Below are 8,942 nucleotides of genomic sequence, written 5' to 3'. Positions count from 1 at the left end.
TATCGTCCCCCTCAAAATAATCCCCTTCAATGCACGTGCCGATTCACGTTGGATCTCTTCAATGGACTCAAAACGATTTCCCCGGAGTGGTCTCTTGAGCTTTGGGAACAGCCAGAAGTCACACGGTGCTAAGTCGGGCGAATACGGTGGTTGTGGAGCAACATGGGTAGAGTTTTTTGGCGAAAAACTCACGAAGAACCAGTGCTGTGTGCGAAGGCGCATTATCGTGGTGCAAAATCCAAGAGTTATTGGCCCATAATTCCGGTCTCTTTTTGCGAATAGCTTAACGAAAACGTCGCATAACGCTTAAATAACATTCCTTGTTGACAGTTTGGCCAGTTGGAAGGACGACACCACAATAATCAAAGAAAACAGTCAACATTACCTTGATTTTTGAGCGACTTTGACGTGGTTGCTTCGGTCTCGGCTCGCCTTTTTCACGGTATTCACTCGATTGGTCGGTTGTTTCAGGGTCGTATGCGTAGACCCAAGTCTCATCGCCAGTAATAATTTGTTTGTAGACGTCTTGATAGTCAGAAAGCATTGCTTCACACGTTTTAACGCGACGCTCTTTTTCAAAGAAATTGAGAAATTTCGGCACCAAACGTGATTTGAGTCTTCTGAGGCCCAAATGATCCTTCAAAATCGCTTGCACCGACCCAAATGATATTCCAACCATGTCAACAAGGTCTCGAATGGTTAACCGACGATTTGCAAGCACCAATTCTTTGATTTTGTTGATGTGGCGATCATCAATCGAAGTCGATGGTCGTCCGGAGCGTTCCAAGTCATCAACACGTTCTCGGCCTTCTTTGAAGTCTTTGTACCACTTGTAAACATTTTTTTGAGACATAGTCTCTTCACCGAAGGCCTTTTGCAACATTCGATACGTTTCAGCAGCAGAAATATCATTCCGCAAACAAAATTTAATAGCACTTCTTTGCTCAACAAAATTAGACATCGTGAAAATCGCCGAATGCACTTTTGGTACTTCAGAAACAAGCGTAAACAAAAAATAATAATTATGAGTTTGACATGTAATTTGGCGCAAATGTTAATGACATTCCTACCAACTTAAAAATAAAAAAGATTGGACGATTCGAATAAGGCGGGAGGTTTAAATTAAAAATTCACCTTACTTTTTGATCACACTAGTATAAATATATATATATATATATATATATATAATATATATAAACCGAATATACAAATTTGTCTTTTATATATATATATAAGATAAATTTGTATGATTCTGTTTATATAAAACTTTTAATATTCATAATATAAAAATACACTAATTGCCTTTTAACTTGTTTTCTTTTCCTTGCGTTACCCTTAGTAACACGGTGGCTTGCTTTTTCTCTAACAGCTATCAAACCCTCAGTGATTTCAGTCATTTTTTTCTATGTGAATAATGAAACTTAAAGCGCCAACAAAAAGTGTGCTAATTTTAAAACAAACACTCCTTTTATTGGTTGCTAAAAAATCATAACGTCATTTGATTCGCTGCGGACTTAGTACGTTTTGAAACTGTAACCCTGTTTGACTTAGCGTGTTTTGAAAATGTTGTGATATTTTCCCTAAATATTTTTAGGACCTAGAGTCTTTTATTAGGTTTAATATTTAAATAGATTATAGATTTCAGTATCTACAATGTAGAAATGTAATTAACTCAATTTTTTTATTTTTGTGACTTAGCGCGTTTCAAAAATGGGCTCCTCAATTGTAAATGCAACATATACCTGGAACCCCTCTCCCTCCTAAACTGTGAAAACAGTATTTACGTCAAAAGTTATTTAATAGATTTAAGTTAACCATGAGCGAGACTAGGTTTTTTCAAACCGAGACGAGATTGAAACGAGAAATTAGTACTTCTCGTGAGACCGAGAACGAGACGAGAAATTTAACAATTTTTGAAAACAAATTTATTAAAATCCAAGTAAAAAAAAAAAATGTAAACATGGTTTTGACAAATAGACACAAATGACATTTGTCAAATGTAAACAACTTTTTCAAATAATTAATTCAGAATTTTTTTGCCAAACTTTTCCAACAAGACAATGTTTTCTGTGATTAAGATGATTTGTTCTACTTTTTCTGGGTGTAAGTTGTGTCTCGATGATCGGACGACATTTCCACCTGAGCTAAAAACTCTCTCTGAATTAGTTGAACTTGATGGAATAGCTAAAATTTGTCTAGCTAATGAAGAGAGTTCTGGCAATGTATTTGAATGCAATTTCCACCAATCAAGAATCGGAAAGTCTTTTTTGGCATCAGGGAGATGTTCATACTGGCACATTTCGCTCAAAATAGGATTCAGTTCAGATGTTGGCTCTTGTGTTTCAAGTCTGAGGTTTAACTTGCGCTTCAGTTTTGAATAAGGGGATAAATCTGCTGAAAGGACTCTGGCAACAGGATGGCACTCAACATTATCCTTAACCTGTGAGGCTAACCATTCTTTTGTTGTTTAAATTTTTTTGAAGAGCTTCAAGTGAAGTCCCTTTAAAGTAGGATTTAAGTAGTTTGCTGCAGCACTCAATAAGTTTCCAGTGTGACAAAGAGGAAATCTTTTCTCAATGCAGCTTTTTAAGTTTTTTGCATACAAGACACCGTAGCCATTTTTTCCATCCGTCTCAATAAATTGATCAATTTTGTCATGGATTAAATAAAGAGAATCGGCGACAGTGTTAATTGTTGGATTAGACTCAGCCGACCACGTTTCTGTAGCTTCTTTAAATGGTGCCAAAACTTCTACTGCTCCCTCAATTGATTTCCACTGTGATGCACTAACGGTCTTTGAAGAAAAAATATCTTCATTTGCACATAAGCTGATAATTGCACTCTTTAGATGTAGGACAGAAGCCATGCTCATACTAACAGTTATATATAATCAATTCTTTAATCATAATTAATAAAATAATCAAACTTTAAAATTATTTCATTACAAATAATCCTACATTGAAAACCAACAACAGTAAGCACCAAAATAGAATTTACAATTAACTCTTTTTTTACCAACTAAATTTGTATTATTAACTGAATTTGTATATTACAGTATTTTTTAATTGTACATGCTTGACTTTAAAATGCATAATATTTATTATATTTAGATCAAAGATAATGTTATATTTAGATCAAATTGACAGCCTTAAAATAAAATTGACACACACATATTTTACTAACAAAAATAAGAGAATATACATCCCATTTTTTTAGATATGAACAAGATAAAAAATTTTTAAGTAAATTAATGAAAGATATTTGCTTACATTTAAGTAGATTGCAAAATCTGTTTGAAATGCCAAAGTCCTGTTCATAAATATTTTAGATCAATGCTGGCATACCATAATGGTTTGTCAGTACTAATCTTAAATATTATAATCAAATTATATGGTAACCAAATGTTGTTATCAATATCTAAAATAAAATAAGTGAAATTTTTTAAATTAATGTTTACAGCTCCACAATTGTGTACCTTAGATGGTACTACATTGAATAATTTCTTAAATAATGGAAAATTTAAACTAAACATTTACAATCGGAAGTTTTTGGAGTTCAAACTATCCTTGACTATATAAAGAGTTTATTTTCAAAATGTGGTATGAACAACTTTGTTTTAATGTACCACTTTAAATATTGTTAACTTTAAAAAATAATTTTTACGCAATTTATTGTTTTTAAGCAAATTTATAATAATTGATTTTTTTTTAAGTTGTTTGTATTTAAAGTTACTTGTTATTATTTATTTATTATTATTATTTATTATTATGTTGTTATTTTTAGTTGTTACTTTTTGCTCATACCAAATCTTCAAAATAAACTCTTCACTTGAAAATGAGGATTTTATATGAGGGTTTTCCTTCTAAACTATAATGAAACTTTATTGAAAATGTTATATAAAAAACACAAAGAAAAAGTATTGTTATTATTAACTATTCTCTATTTAACTAAAAATAAACATAGATGCAAATCATGTAGAGACTTATCTCCTAAGCACACATCATGAAAATATCTGACACATTTGGTGCATTTAATCCATTTTGTTTTTAATCCCTTTGGTAAATTCTTACCTGGATGACACTTTTTGCAAAAGCAGCATTTCCTTTTTACTATTTTTTTAATTAACCCTAACGCTGTTTGGCCAGAACCCCTAGGCCTGCCTCTTTTAGCAACTTTAAGTGGTGGTTTAATAAGTTTTAACCTTTGGACATCTAAAGACTCATTTATCTTTTCTTGTTGATATATACTTTCAGTCGTAAAATCAATATGATTATCCTCTAATCTAGTGACTTCATCTTTTTCATGGTCATCAATGAATGGATCTTCATTATTTTTGACAAAGAATTCAATATCTTGATATTCATTCATAATTGTATTTTTATTAGAAGATGCCTTAGGATCATTGTTTACTGAACTACTGGAACTTCCAGGAGCCACTACAAAGCTTTCGGATGAGATAGAAGTTGTCTTACTATCTGATACTTGTTGATCTTCAATGAAAATTTCAAATCTTTTGCCATAACTAATCATCTCTTCAAATTTATCTAACTGCTTTAGATAATACTGGAACGTTTCTGTACCTGATTGCACCATTTTGTTTACTAGATTATCAGAGCAAACCTTGATAAGTTTATATTTCTGAATTTTGTCTAGTGCTGGAGTTCTCGAATTAGAATTCTCTACTTTAGTATTTTCATATGGAATAGGTGAGCCTTCAAAATAATTATTCGCAACATGCCATCTTGGAATAAACCAATCTAAATTCAACTTTTCATTACCCAAATATTGGGAAACAGCAATAAGATGACGACAGGGCAAACACATATTCATAAAAAATTTATTATTACACGACTTTTCACTCACTATATAAGTGTTTTCATCAATAATCACGTTGTGAGTATTGTTAGATTGCAAAATTAAATCGTATTGTGTACATTTTACAAGCTCAAGCGATACATGTTTTATAGCATATGGTGTAATTATGTTGTGAAGGTAGGACAACTCAAAAAAATTTTAAATTGCTTGAAAAAGTTAAACTTTTAAATTGCTTGAATTTGCACTTCTCTAAAAACATGTCATTTAAAAAAAATATTTTATTAAGACACTGATGTAAATCTATTGGGTGAGTTATTACACTTTTCAATTTCTGATGATAAAATCGATTCTATTATTAGTGGTGTCGCCAAAGTTTAAATGTGTTGCTCGTTTATAAAAAACCCAACGATCACGCATATGATCCCAATTATTTAAAAAGTATTCTGCAAAGCACTCATCAAGAGACAAAAGCAACTGTTTCTGTTTTTCAAATATTGACTGATCTCTTGAATGACAAAGTGTTTTTAACATGAAACAAACAAATTTCACTAAAACCATTAGGAAAACTTTGCTCCAGTGTTGTTAATTCACTCATATCTTTGTCTATCAAATGTTTTAATGGAATTCCAAGATGTATTATAAGCTTTAAAGGTTTTAAAAATTTGACCAAGCATCACTTCTGACTCATTGGCAATTAAAGCAAAAGCAATTATATGGGAAAATCCATTCCCATCCATGCATAAAAATGACACCAGTGGCATATCACTGTTGTTGAGACAGTAGGTGGTGTCAATACAAATGTACTCAGAAAACTTACTAAATGTGGATCTCATTACACTAGTTTGAACAAATAAAAACTGAACAGTATTATCATCTGACATACCATATTGTGATACCAGTCCAGGATCACTCTCTCTTCTTTTCTCAACTACTTTCACTAGCAGTTCTGCAGCATTTAAAACATTTTTTGAAGATGGGCATATTTTTTCCTACAATGAAAGACATTTACTTTATTGGAAAAGAATTTTATATAAATTTTATATATATATATATATATATATATATATATTATATATATATATATATATATATATATATATATATATATATATATATATATATATATATATATAGATCTATAGTTTGTTGGCTTTGGGAAGAGCGGAAGGAAAAAAGTGATTCTTACGCCAACACATACGTCACTTTTAATTACTTTTGACTTTCGTCCAACATTTTCGTGTTGGACGAAAGTCAAAACCATTAATTTAATTACAAATTAATTGTTATATAAAAAAACCACAAAAACGCAAATTTAATTGACCAGAATGTTTTTAAAACATTCTGAATGTTTTTCACAATATAAACAATGTTTTTATTTTTATTTTTTTTAATAAAATGTTTTATTTTTATTTTTTTTAATAAAATGTTTTTATTTTTATTTTTTTTACTGTAAATCATGCGCGGAGTGTTGCTACACGACTATCTTATAGCCTGACTCCCAAGGGAGTGCTGCTACATCGACTGACAAATAGCCTGACTCGCAAGGGAGTGCTGCTACATCGACTGACAAATAGCCTGAACCGCAAGGGAGTGCTGCTACATCGACTGACAAATAGCCTGACCCGCAAGGGAGTGCTGCTACATCGACTGAGGGTTTGGTTGGGGCAGGCAGTCTATCATTATTAAAAAAAAAAAATTCCGGTCTTGCATTTTAATTTTTACTTTTTGTCAACAAAATATGGAAAAAACTTTTGGACAACATCTAAGGGTTCTATATATATATATATATATATATATATATATATATATATATATATATATATATATATATATATATATATATATATATATATATATATATATATATATAAAATTTATATAAAATTCTTTTATATATTTATATATATATATATATATATATAAAATTTATATAAAATTCTTTTATATATTTATATTTATATATATATTTATATTTATATATATATATTTATATATATATATATATATATATATATATATATAAAATTTATATAAAATTCTTTTATATATTTATATTTATATATATATATATATTTATATATATATATTTATATATATATATATATATATATATATATATATATATATATATATATATACAGTGCCGGTTTTAGCACTACCAGCGCCCTGGGCGAGATTTCTACGGCGCCCCTAGCTCAATTTAACCCCATTCAAAAAAAAGGCAAAGGGTAAAATAACCAATTAGTTTTGCCCCTTTATATTCGGCGCCCTGGGCCATTGCCCAACCAGGCCCTACCCTAACGCCGCCACTGTATATATATATATATATCTATAAATATATATATATATATACATACATACATACATACATACATACATACATACATACATATATATATATATACATATATATATATATATATATATATATATATATATATATATATATATATATATATATGTATACATATATTTAATTATAAAAATAACAATTTATGTAATAAAATAATTATGCTTTTACTTCTTGACGAATTTTATCCTTGATGTTCCGAATGTCCTTATTTATAATGGATTTTCCTGTACTTTTTCTCATTTCATCAGCAACTACTTTAGTAGTAACACCAAGACAACTCAGTTCTTTAACTTTAGCCTTCTCTTCATTTGATAGCTTTCTATTTTGGACATAGTGCTTGTAAAGATCTTGATCTGAAAAGTAAAATAGTTTATTTAATCAGGTTATATGATGCTAAAAATTACTTTTTTCAAAATTCATTTAAATATGTAACTTTAGGGCTTTAAAAAAAAGCTATTCACTCTGTACTTTTTTGTTTTTCATTGCACAACATTATTGTAGCATTTTATTTATTCATCTTATTTAAACAATTTAAATTTTAAAAAACGTTAAATTAAAGTTTTTTGTATATTAAACTATACACAGTGAAAAGCAGGTTTACAAAATTAAATATACAAAAAATGATAAAATATCATTCCTGTACAATAAAACAAATTTTAAAGATAAATATTTTTACCAATAACATGATTGTGTGTTTCTATCATTTTTTTAACAATTATCTTTGTTCTATTTTTTGTTAAAGCAGCATAAATTTTGGCTGGACAGTTATTTTTGGCTGATCTAAAATGACAACAAAAAAAAATTTATTCAAAAATACTGAAATACTCTTGAATCTTCTAATTTTTTACATTTTTGATCTATAAGAACAGTTAAATATTTATGAAAAGTAACTAATATAAACAATTTTTTTGCATTTTAAAAACAAATATTAATGTATATTTATAAGTGTGCACAAACTCTTAAATGTTTCATATATATATATATATATATATATATATATATATATATATATATATATATATATATATATATATATATATATATATATATACACATATATATATATATATACAAAAGTATATAAAGAATATATTAAGGTTTTACAGGGTGGCCACTTTGATCACTTTAAATTTGAAAATGCAATTCCATGATTTTTCCATGACTTTTTTAATACTTTTCCGTGACTCTTCATGAACTTTTTTTAAAAAATACTAGAGTATAATATTCAGTACTTGCCATGCATTTAGCAGTTGCCACTTGGTCAATTTCGCTATCCATAAACATAACTTTAAACAACTCACTTAAACCAGTACATGATCTAAGTGAATAGTTTGAGTTTCTTCTGTCTTTCTCAGATGTTTCTTGCCCAACTCACGACTTATTACTGCTCCAATTCCCATGTTACTTAAACTGAAACTATACTAGACTATGTGTTGATCCTATGAAACAAGTTGTACTGGATTACATGTTACCAGTAGCAGGTGACCTGACAATAAATGATTGATTGATACAAACTCAAACAAAATTTAAAAGTGTGTTTTTATTTATTGAAATGATATTTTGATAAATACTAAAATTTAAACTAATTTTCTTATAAAAAGGGTGACCTGACCTGACTGATTGTATTACAATAACAATCTATAACTTACATTGCAAAATTATCTTTTTCAAAATAGACTTAGACTAGACATACTAGTACTTTTTCTTGCAAATATTCTAAAAATATCACAAGTAGAAAAAATAAAGATAATTTATAAAGCGTTCTATGACTTTC

The sequence above is a fragment of the Hydra vulgaris genome, chromosome 10 (assembly GCF_038396675.1).
Source record: "Hydra vulgaris chromosome 10, alternate assembly HydraT2T_AEP".
Lineage (NCBI taxonomy): Eukaryota > Metazoa > Cnidaria > Hydrozoa > Anthoathecata > Hydridae > Hydra > Hydra vulgaris.
Note: the sequence above shows the minus strand (reverse complement) of the source record.